General features: G+C 45.5%; 1 long non-coding RNA gene across 1 annotated transcript; it reads left to right on the top strand.

Moving 5' to 3' along the window:
* The first annotated feature begins 717 nt into the window (after positions 1–717).
* Positions 718–12,343, top strand: LOC119374442 (uncharacterized). The gene is made up of 2 exons (XR_005180178.1): positions 718–825; positions 12,183–12,343. It is a non-coding gene; the product is annotated as an uncharacterized LOC119374442 (long non-coding RNA).
* Positions 12,344–12,568: the final 225 nt, after the last annotated feature.

Genomic DNA, 12,568 nt, shown 5'->3' with positions numbered 1-12,568 from the left:
GCTCAGGCCAGCACCAGCGATAACGCTGAAAGGTTTTATTAGGCGTTAATAAAAGTCGACGCATTTTTTCAACCACGGGACTATTCGGCTATGAAGGCCGTAATCGCCGCTATCGTTGTGCTGTGCTTAGGCTCGCTTGCACAGGAAGTCGTACCTGATTTCCCGGACACAACGTCGCCCAGTCAAAAGTTTCGCGTATAAAAATCGGACGTGTACATCTTTCACCATTATAACCCCGTGGCAGTAATATTCCAATACGCATATCCTGTCGCACGAGGGCGTGGCCATCTTGTTTACAACTACTAAAGGAATAAATAGTTTGCATGACATGAATAAAACGCGTGCCTTGTTAGGCAAAACAGTGCGACATCTGCCAAAATGTAATGTGACACCTACATTTTCCCTCACGTACATTTGCCATTCATTTACTTCAGTATAGAGTGAATTTATTGATAAAAATTCAACAGTTAATAAAGACACAAATATTTATTTACGTGCACCAGCGCAGTCTACTCACACTTTATTTTAAAGGCCACTGCTGCTTATACAAAGAATATAACGTTCGAAAGATAGCCAAACGTAATCTGCGTTTGTGGTCGTTAATCATTTTGTTTATGTAAAACCATTGATGTGATTTCCTTTTACAGAATAAGCCATTAGGCCACTATTGCGATGCCACAAGCGAGTGTGCTTACGGAACCTGCTGCTTAAGGCCAATCGGCGGTTACTGGCCAACTTGCCAACCCTTAGCAAAACTAAGACAGCAGTGTACCATCTCACCCATCAATGGAGTCTATATGTTTAATTGCCCCTGCGAAGATGGAGGTATAGTGAACTGTTACTATAGCGAATGCGCTCGGAGCCCAGTTGCTTCAAGCGTTGTTTAAAGGGCCCCTCACCAGGTTTGACAATTTTGAGCTAACGAGCGCAATGCATACACTGGGCGTTCACGATCACGTCTGCCAAAATTTGCAACGCTACGCGCCGCGGAAATGGGTCAAATTTCAAGGTGAACGCTGCTTGCCCTTTCCCTCGCGGGCGCGCGCTTTAGAGAATGAGGGGATGACGTACATGAGAAAATGGCCCTACGTAGGTGGTAGTGCTGTGACGTCGCTCCTCTACGTAGACGAGTGTGCTCTGACGTCGCCAACAGGAGCACGTGACGCTGCGATAATTATTTGACACGACATGTGTAGTTTGTGCACTTTGTTGCTTGAATAGATTAATAAAACTTGAGAGTAATAATGAGACACACAAAGGCAATGCGTGCGGCTTCTTCATTTTTTTTTCGTGAATTGCAGCGAGATGCGGGGCTAATGTGCCTCCCTTTCCCCCTACGTTCGTGTCCCCGCGGTTAGCGCATCGAGCAGACGCCAGCCCTGGAAACGAAAGTAATGTTCTGGCGCGTTCGAGCACTCATTATGCTCGTTTATTCTACCGCGTCCAAGTAAACGTTAATACGGCACTGGCTCATGATACCGCCACTCTCGTGCCCGTACAAATGTCTCAACTTTAAATGCCCGTCCCGCAGAAACAGGCAGTACACCACAGAGAACGCCGACAAAATGCCCATGGCCGCTACATAAAAAATGATGGCTGATCCCTCCATCATAGGAATCGGTATAACACGAAAGTGAAACGTGTCGTCACAAAAGTAGTTTATTGTTTATAGTGCATTGGCATATGACAGCTTGTACAATGTCTACTGTTGTTTGGCAGATATAGCACCGCTTGATGGTGGACGCATCGCACACCGTTGACGCCTAGTGGCACATCTCCGTACCGACGACTAACGCCCATGATCATGATTTAACCCTTGCGGTAGCTGAAGTTCTTAACATATACGTGGATACCGCATATGGTGAGTCCCGCGCAAAGATGGCATCAACAAGCACATAAACACTGCTACTCGATATCTACTCCTTCAAAGCGTCGTGAAATGCGAAGAGAAAACGCTACGCGCGTCGTGTCTTCCTTCTAGCCTGGCCGTTACTTCTCACAGGGCGAGCGGGGAACGCGGTAGCCAGGCGAGCGTCGGAGAGCTATTTTTCGATATGGATGGATGCTATGAGCGAGGCTTGAGCTAAAGCTGCCACCTCACGGTTTGTTAAAGCGTTGACGAAATTAAACTTGTATCGGAAACGCGCCGAATGGGACGGTCGTAGCAACGGCGCGTTTTTTTTGTTTTTTTTTTCTTGCCTGGTGGCACAGATGTCACATCCCCGTTACAAAGGGGACGCTCATAGCATCCATCCATCAATTCAAGAAAACTGTGAGAGGAAAGTGTGAAAGATAAAAGGCGCGTTCATGTAGCCTCCGTAATGTGTTTGGCGGTAGCTCAGTGGGTTAAAAGCCCGCGAGCCATCATCGCGCGGACCGAGAGGTCATGGGTTCGACTCCCGTCAACGGAAATTTTTTCTTATAGTTTTTTTTCTTTGCCATCTGATGGCGTTCATTTTGCTGACGTACTTCCGTGACGGAAATACGTCATGAAAGTCTTGGTGGACCCCGGCATAAAACACTTTCGTGTTAAAAAAAAGGTAGCGGCCGTGCAACGCCGCTCGCGTGCTCGGGCTGGCTCGTGCACGTCATGCGCACGTGACCATGCATGCGCATGACGTGTTCATGCGTATGTGTCAAGTGGAGAGGGCAGGGAAGGGATTTGGCTTGCGAAGGCTACACGGGGCGAGCGGCAAGGGTTTGAAACTCGCCTCCTCGCATCATGGTTTCGCGCCGCTACAAATTCTTGTTTTTCTCAGCTCGTAATGAACCGATTTGAAAAATTCTTGCGGCATACTGCTCTTAATTCGGCACGCAACAACTTCCAGCGTCTAACTAAAATTTGCTATGTGTCCTGGTGAGGGGCCCTTTAATGCTCAATTCCTCACATGTATTTTGACGACAGCCCTCTTTGTTATAACAATGATGTCTACTTGCCAGTAAATATTTATTCTAATCAGGTTTCCAATGCGCTGCCGGATTATGTTGCGTTATTTCTGAATAAAACAATTTTCACAAAAGAACCAAATACACGGATTCCTACAGCTAACAAGATGAGTCACCGTACCTACACATGCTGTAAAGGTGAAACGTTTTCGGGAAAGAGCACTCTCCTCAATTGTGAATTTGTTGTAATATTAAATGACAGGTTTAATATAATGAGACATGTGGCGTTCACCACAGCCGCTCAACAATGGCATAAGAAAACCTGGGTCCCTTATGCATAGACCTCGCTGCCACGTCCACTACAGGAGCCATCATAGATCCTTTCATCGTAATAGGCATCCATGATTTCCGCCAGATACACTATACCACGCACTTGACTACAGTTAGACTCCTCATTGCTGCGATCACGAACGGATCCGATTAACAATTCCAGTACAGCTGCTGGTGCTCACTGATCGTGGTGATGATGACCTTGTTCAACAACTGTCAAGAACCCCTTCTACACATACTCGCGTGTTCGTGAAACGTGCGTGCGTTCTCCGTCTGTAACGCCACTGTAACAACTGTGACTGTAACGTACGTGCAATGCGCCTGCGCGTGCCACTCGGCTGTGTATATATCTAGGGAAACGTTCCTGAATGAAGCTTAGTTGCGACTAAAGCCTGTCTTGTGCATCTGTGTTCCTTCTTTGTCCTGTTCTGATTCGCGCTGTCCAGTATTGAAGAGTATAAGCACTACATATCAGCTAACCGCGTCTGGTGTTGGTAACACCCATGTTGCGGTTGCCATCGTCACGCAACTGTAAACAACTGGTTATGTAATAGATATGCGACTCTTCAACATATGAGTGCGCGTATACCACTTCCATATTCCTCTAGCGTCATTCCGTAACGTTTCACTCCACGTGAAAAATTATGCCACAGTCACCATCCTGCGCATGCTTCGCATGACATCGATTCCCACGGTATGTGGGATCTGCCGAATGTTTTTGTTCCCAGTCGATGTACCACTTCTGCTCAGTCACCCTCCGAAAACTCTGCATCTAAGCTGGTTTCGCACTGCCTCTAAGACCAGAGGCGGTTCAACTGGTTTTGCTTTGCCTCCGTGATCGGACCACCTCTGACCAGCCTACGATGTCTTGTGATGACGTCATCATGTGATGTTTTGCCACGTGACGTCGCAGAGAAGTGGTAATGACGTCATGGTGACGTCACGAATTTTGGCGATCTGTGACTTCATCACGTGATGACGAGGTTTTACATCACTCGTCCCCGACGCCGCGGGATGCTGACGCCGGCGATCAAATTTCGCGTTGAATAAAGTATCTAACGCTTACGCCTTAACCCTTTGTGGGTTTGCCTATATTTTGGCATGATCATGTAAAAAGCGGCTGTGGTATAGTAATATAAGCTACAAAGAAATCAAGCCAGTAGTTACTGAAAAAAACATGGGATATATATGTCCCACTGACTCATGAAAGTGTTTTCAAAAAGTGGGAAACACTGTCCCATTGCCTCATGAAGGCACCATCTCGAGATTGAATCAATGGGCATTTTGGATGAAATGGCCGAAGCAAGTGGCACAGAGTATCGCATCTCAAGGTGTGCTGACAAAACTTGTGGAGATTTCATTCCAGCAGTCGAACACCACATGCACCTGCGCCTCTTGTGAGCCGTCATAACGTTGTGGTCTGTTCCTGTAAAGCTTAATTCACACCATTAACCAACCATTTTTTGTCCATTTGTCAGCCTTCGCTTTGGCTGTTGAAATTGTCGAGGACAGCTGTTGTCCGTGAATATGCCCATCAAGAAAAATATCGCCATTACGTTGAGGATATTTTCAATATTCTCAACAAATATCCTCAATTACGTTGAGGAAAGGGCGTGGCAATATCGCAGAGGATTGTATCGATGCATTTGTCGGTCAGGTTATTCCGCAAATTTACAAAACCACATGGTGACAGGAAGCTAAATTCAGCTGTCTGAAAAACAAGAAAAAAGAAGAAATTACGCGGTATATCGATGTGTTGTTCTTTCTATCTGAAGAAACAGAAAATTCAGAAGCTATCCTAAAAATAGAACGAAATTCAACGTCATTGTAACACTACTTTCACCCTTCGAAAGCGTGGTAAAAGAATTTTCCTCAATATTAAGAAGACTGAGGTAAGGTATGAGTGACTTTCGTTGCGCTAAATGCAACGGGTGATGTGGGAGAAACGTTTCCTGCAGACGGAAAAGTAGGACGTATGTGTGCCGCTGTTGCACAAAAGGTTAATTACCCACATCGATAGGCTAAGCCAGAATTCAGCTTGTTCTCTGATATTTTTCAAGGAAACCTCGACTACTGTGCTTACATAGGGAGCATTTCCATACACGCCTTTCTCTTCACACAGTTTTTAAAGTACAACAAAAAACAGAAAATTGGGGTCGTATTACGTTGGCCACGTCGTACGAGTGCACAGTGTGTTGGAATGCATCGCTACGTTGGAAGAAGGTAGGTCTCGGTGAGTGGATCTCGTGACCATGTGACGTGCCTTGTCCCACACCCACAGACTGCATAGAACTCCAGACGGCGGTCTGTCGTGCCGCGCCTTCGACAAAGCTTTTGTTTGAAAGCGTAATGCCCTCTCCAACTCTATGAACAACTGAACGAGCCTTGTGATCGGGTACAGCGCCAGGATCACAGGACACGGACAACTATATCCATCTCACAAGCAGGTTGAAGTAGCGCGGAAGCTACGATGTGCAAGCAGACAACGCGCTTGCGCAGCATTGCACACTTCTGTTTCTAACTACAATGCAATTTGCAGCGTTAAAACTATTGTGCTTTCTCGGCACGAGCTACGTCACAACGATACCTGATCCGCTAATTATGAATCGCATGTAAGCCGCATGCCTTCAGTTTTAAATGCGAAGTATTTCTTGGCGAAACTCAGACACTTTGGGCGTTTCTATTATCTATTCATCTATCTAGCCGCCTACATCTGGGCGCTCTCCTGGTCGTCTCCATCACTTGTAATATACCAAAATTGGCACAGCAGGGGATCAGCATGTGGCGAAGACGATTCACTGGTCATGACGTGAATAACGTAAAATATCTGTCGCGTACGTCATGAAACCCTTTCTCTCAGTCACGTGTGGCACATACCCGCATACCAGAGTACATGTTATGCGGGTATGTGCCACGGGCGATACAAAGTCTCTACCAACACAGTAACCGCGAACACACATGCACACGCAAGGAAAGTGATAATAATAATAATTGTTGGGGCTTTTTGTCCCAAAACCACGATATGATTATAAGAGATGCCGTAGCGAAGGGCTCTGGAATTTTGATCATCTGGTATTCTTTAGCGTGCCCCGAGATGGGACAGTACGCGGGCATCTAGCATTTCGCCTCCATCGAAATGCGAACGCGGCCGCCGGGATCGAACCCGCGGCATTCGAGTGAGCAGCCGAGCACTGTAGCCGCTACACCACAGCGGTGAACGCAAGGAAGGTGAGGAAGCTGAAGACAGATTATCCCTGGAGGACGCTCAACTACTATCCAGTCGTGCACGTGGTCCGCAACGTGGACTACGTGGATTACGCAAACACCGAAGCCAATGTTTCCTACAATAAATCTACCGAGAGTACCAGACCTCTCATCATTACTATTGACTTCAACATTGACTTATCAAGACCCAACTACGCCTGGTCCTTACACTGCGTGAAAGACGGCTTGGATGTGGATAGGCCATCAAAAGATCGCGCTGCCACGTCCAGGACAGAGGAGGCACCAAAGATCATTTTATGGTAAGAGGCTTCCAGGATTTCCACCAGCTGTACTATACCTCGCACTTCACTATACTGAGACCCCTCGTAGCCGCGATCACGAACGGATCCGATTACCAAGTCTGGTCCAGCTGCTGGTGCTCACTGTTCATGGTGATGATGACGTTTTTCAAGAACTGTCAAGAACCCCTTCTCCACATACACACGGGTTCGTGAAACGTGCGTTCGTTCTCCGTCATAACGGACAAGCATAAGCATAACTCTAACGCAACTGTAATAACTGCATCTGTGACTGTAATATGCATGCAGTGCGCCTGCGCCAGGCCCGTAGCCAGGAATTTCTTTCTAGGAGGCCCTCTTGCTCAAAACCTCGACTATTTGCGAAAAACACTTATTTTTATTATTTATTCTTAATCAAAACACCTAGTTCACCAAACTTTCGGGGCGGGTCGGGCCCCTAGCCCCCCCCCCCCGCCCACCTGGCTACGGGCCTGGTCTGCCCGTGCCACTCGGCTAGTGCAGGGGAACTTTCCTGCATGAAGCTTAGTTGCGAGTAACGCCGGTCCTGTCAACTTGTGTTTGTGCTGTTCGGATTCGCGCTACCAGTAGTACCAGTCTGGTGTTGGTAACAGCCGTGTTGCTGTTGGCATCGTTACGCAACTGTAAACAACCGGTTATATAATACATATTCGCCTCTTCAGCATATGAGTGTGTGTATACCACCTCCACTTTTCTCTAGCGTCATTCCGTAACGTTTCGCACAATATGAAAACTGACGCCACAGTCACCATTGCGTGCATGCTTCGCATAACACCGATTCCTACGTGGGATGTGCCGAAGTTTTATATATGTCCCCGCCGCTAACCGTGGCGGCGAAGCAACGTGGCAGCACACATGCAGACGTGACCATCCGCTTGGATCCGAGCGCGCGCTTGCTACATAAATTGTCGACTTGCTAAAGTTCACAAATAATGCTTACCTGCCGCTATGAATAAATTATGGAGTTTAGCAACCATTTCGTGCAGGATAACGAAGTTTTGTGCGCTATAACAGAAATGACACTCTTTTTACGCGTCTTGAGTGACATTTTTAAAAAGATTAAAGTACCAGCCAAGTGGAGACAATGGAAATGAGTACTAGATGAGTTCGCTCAGTATCACAGAGGCTTAGATAGAAGCATCAATTATAGTTACTTTCGCAATACTCTGTGGCGTGATCGAGAAGCGCAGAAAGGTAATATTTCCAAGTTGCAATCCGTACCCAATTCTAAGAAATAAGATAGACTGTTCGTTGGATATCCGATTTCCAACGTCTGTGGTGCGAAGCTTCCTGCATGCGGAGCTCATTCGATTGTCCTAGACACTTCCTGTTACGATGAAAGGACGAGTTCATCAGTAGATGGCCTGCAAAATAAGGACCCATGCAACAGTTCTCTCACCAGGTATGCAAGAACCACATGCGATTTCGTTAGCTGGAAGCGCGCCTTGGTCAGCATATTTTGACACGTCATACTGGAACGCCAGCGGCTGCCAGGTCACAAGATATTGATAATTTGGTTCAAATCTAAGGTACAAGAGCGTCACCGAAAAGTAGCCAAGAATTCAAGGCGTTTTTCTTCGCCGCACTGGCATAAGAAGTGACGAAATCTGGCAACTCTACTTCGTATCTACAGGAACACACAGAAAGCCCATGTATGCATGGACGTACAAAGCTGGTGAAAATAATTATGGCATTTAATGTTGAGGGAATTGACAAATACTTTTCCCGAGAAGCTCCTTCAGCAACTGACCCGCTCGACATTTCTTGTATCTTCCTTATACACTGAATATCGATTCACAACATTAGCTTGCTGGCTTTCTCAGTCAAAAGATTTCACCGAGATCGCATATTGTATTGTTATTTTGGGTGTGGGCTTGGGCTCATTTTGAAAATACGGCATTACGCCCCAGTGATAGCTAAATAGCGTGCTGCAAGAATGTTTAAAGGATGACCCAATTAAAAAGCTTGTGCTCTGTTTTCTCGGATGGTACTTTTACAGTTCTTTAAAGCTAAGTACTTTAAAGAAGTAAATAATCAAATGTTTAATTCATCATTCCTATACAATGATCAGGCATTGTGATTGCACAATTACGCCCTTCAGTCGCGCCTATGAATAGAATCGTAAGCCCTCGTGTTGCGGCTTCGTACATTCCAATAAAAGAAACTCTGAAATCTCTAAAGATTTCCCGCAGCTGTTCGTAGCGCCATAATACCTTTTGACTTCAAGCTTTCATCCTCATTCTCTTCACCTTTCTTCTCTTACCATACTCTACGGCTTTGCGCTATGCTCCCTTACGGACTGCAAAAATAAGTCATTTTATCTGCTTAACCATATTACCACGATAGCCTAAAGAGCTCGTTTCGCAGAAATTCCGGTGTAGGCGGCGAAGGTAGTGTCGTCGGTTGTCAGCCATAAATCATCGTCTTGTCTGTGACCGAAATATCGAGAAAGATGGAAAATTTGTTGGTAACAACTTTATTGATAGTCCTGCAGAGCTTTCGCCGACCGGAGCTTACAATCCCGCGTGAAATAAAATAAGTAATGAATTTTTAGGTTCGAGTGAGAATCAAACCCAGGCCGTCTGTGTGGCAAGTAGGTGTGCTAACAGAGAGACACAATCTTGCTTGACAGTGCTTCGGAAAAAACGATATATGACTGACATGTAGTGAAGGAGTCTCCTCAACGCATGTAATATTGCGTGGCAGAAGAACAGAATAGCGCCACGTGTCAAAATATGTGAATTGCTCAAGGAGTGCGTGTTTAAAGGGCCCAGGCATTACAAAGCGCTCAGATATACTTAATCATCATCAGCTGCAAAAGCATCAACAAAGTGAGCAGCTGCGTAGGTTCGCGTGTTACAATGCGGACGTGTAGTGGACCCTTTGCTGATCCGTAGTGGGCACTTAAGAACTGTATTTGCACTAGGTATTCTAGAATAGTGTGAAACGGGCAATGTTGCGCGCAGAGTCGTTCGTATCGTTACGGCATAACTGATGCATGCACCCAGATGCCAAGGCAGGCTAGCAATGGAGAAGCGATGCGCACGGGGCCCGCCTACGCTATCCCGTTCTACCCTTGAAGGCGAAGCTCAAGCGTTCTCCACGTTTTGCTTAGCATTATTGAATGCGAAATATTCATAAGCGAACCCAACGCCCTTTAAGCGTTTCTTTCTCCGTATCTATCTATCTATCTATCTATCTATCTATCTATCTATCTATCTATCTATCTATCTATCTATCTATCTATCTATCTATCTATCTATCTATCTATCTATCTATCTATCTATCTATCTATCTATCTATCTATCTATCTATCTATCTATCTAGCGGCCTACGTCTGGGTGCTCTCGTGATCTACAATTTTAGTCCGCTTGCTGTGGACCAAAATAGGCATCAGGCTGACGAATATGACTGTCTAGTCATGTCATGAATAACGTGAGAAGCCTGTCGCGTACGTGGTAAATTTTTTTCCCCAAAGAGATATGGCACATACTCGTATACATCAGGCCACGGTATACAGGCATGCGCCACAGGTGATTAACATTTTATATCTACCCATTGGTAGGGTAAATGCGAGAGGGTAAAAAAACCGACATTGAGAGCGATCACCCGACGAATGCAAAGAGAAAATATTACGATCCCAGCAGGAATCGTACCCAAGCAGGGCGTAGGCAGAAATTGTTTTTTCCGGGGGGGAGGCACCTGCATGATCTTAAGTGGGGGCAGGGCAGGCAGATGTGGTCGAGTGTCATTTCGTTCTATGTATTCTATAGGAAAGAATTTGGGGGGGGGGGGCACGGGACCTGGTGTGGGCCCCCCCCCCCCCCCGGCTACGCCACTGGACCCAAGCATTCTGCGTGGCAGTCAGGTATTCTACCACGGAGCCACGCAAAGTATAGAAACTGCTTTAGAAAAACTCCCTAAGCAGGCCTAATCTCGGTGCAACGTACACTGTGGTTGTAGTGCTGGCTATCAATTTCATAACAAAGCAATAAATACTACATATGTACTCTTATGATTAAGGCCTCATGTCGCGTTAACGTCCTTTGTGGTTCCAGTGTTGGATCTGCTTTTATAGCACTCTACTAAACACAACATTTCTATTCCTGTGATTCAGCAGGCTCTCTCGTGTATCAACTCTAAAAATTTCAAAATAAAAATTCGGTCCCTTTCAACACTTATGATAAATGCACTTTCTGCGCGGTAGGGTGAGCTACAGTCTCTCATACTATTTGTATGTATATATTTTTGTGTATCTATATATGTATTTATGTGCGCGCCTTGCCATGATTTATATTGTTACTACAATGATTTCTCTTGTTTGTCTTTTTATTTGCATGCATATATTTTTGTGTATGTATATATATTTATGTGTGCGCATTGCAATGATTTCTGTTGTTTCTATTGCTAATGTTGCGCCCAGCGCGAGCAGAACCACGTCAGGGGGCTAACCACCTCCTTTTGTCCTGACCGCGGGCAATGCTTTTGTATACTTCGAAAAATCTATAAATAAAATAAAAAATATTCAAGCGATACTCGGCCCCGGAGGTTTACGCTAACGGAAGTTACGTTTGATACTCATATCGAACCGCGACAGTGCACTTCGTTCCGACAATACTGACATCTTTGCTCTAGCTTGAGTGCTGACGTTACGTCAGACCATAAGGTGTCCTTAAAATGTCAGTGTTGTTGACATGCTTGGTAATCCAACAATTTTAACACAGCTATTGCACCTATAGAAACATGTCCATCCGCCCCGTGACGCTTAGCTCAAAGCCAAAAAATTGCATCACGGAACAACTCGCTCACAGCTTCTCATGAAGGTGATTCCCACATGACGTGGGATCGGATGAATGTTTAACCACTCTAGCATTGTATATAATTATACTTGGTGGTTAACGCCCCAAAACCACGATATGTTATTAGAGGAATGCCATAATGGAAGACTCCAGAAATTTCGACCACTGGGGTTCTTCAACGTGCACCTAAATCTAAGTACACGGGCCTCAAGCATTTTCGCCGCTATCGAAAATGCAGCCGCAGCGGCCGGAATTCGATTCCACGATCTTCGGGTGAGCAGTTGAACACCGGAACCACTGGAGCAACATGGCGGCTGCCTACCACTGTTAAAAGAGAGAAATTTGGGAAGATTGCTAGGCATTCATTATGAAAGAAGGTGTGGCTACTGAATGCCTTTGTAGTCGCTGTTTCTGTTGTCTCATTTTCACCTCTTGCGTTTGTCTCTGCACACTTTACCTTCTTTGACGAGGGTCTTTCCGCCAGCTTAACTGGCTTTGTTGTCACGATTTATACATGGGTCTCTCAAATGAGGCTTCAAAAAACCAAACATTTCTTCTTCGAAAGCGCATTGCGTGGTGTTTCTTGGTGCTAATAGCTAATAGTTGTTCTTATTTTGTCTTGCAGCGCGTTGCGATACCAGGATGTATTTGTGTGTGCCGCCATATTCTGATGGTTATGCCTTTATCATGGGTCAGAAAAGTCGTAAATTAGTAAATAAGGATTTACGCTCTGGTGTAGAGAAGGTCTCGGAAAAAATATAACAATAAAATGCTTATCTTCTTGTATTCTGCTCAACATTCTACTACGGTATAGTTTCTCATGCCGCATTTCTCAAGCCTATGTTGGTTGAATTATCTGACGTGATGCTTACCAGCAATAACAAGCAAATAATGTTCACATTCTACAGCTCATGCCAGCGGATTTACTTCGTTGCCACTATGATGTTTTGCCTCTTGTGCATACCCTTGAAATAATTATTATTTTATGGAAAAATCGATTAAGTACGCTTA

This window comes from Rhipicephalus sanguineus, chromosome 11 (assembly GCF_013339695.2).
Source record: "Rhipicephalus sanguineus isolate Rsan-2018 chromosome 11, BIME_Rsan_1.4, whole genome shotgun sequence".
NCBI classification, from domain to species: Eukaryota; Metazoa; Arthropoda; class Arachnida; order Ixodida; family Ixodidae; genus Rhipicephalus; species Rhipicephalus sanguineus.
The sequence above is the reverse complement of the archived record's forward strand: the minus strand, read 5'-3'. Positions and strand labels throughout refer to the sequence as shown.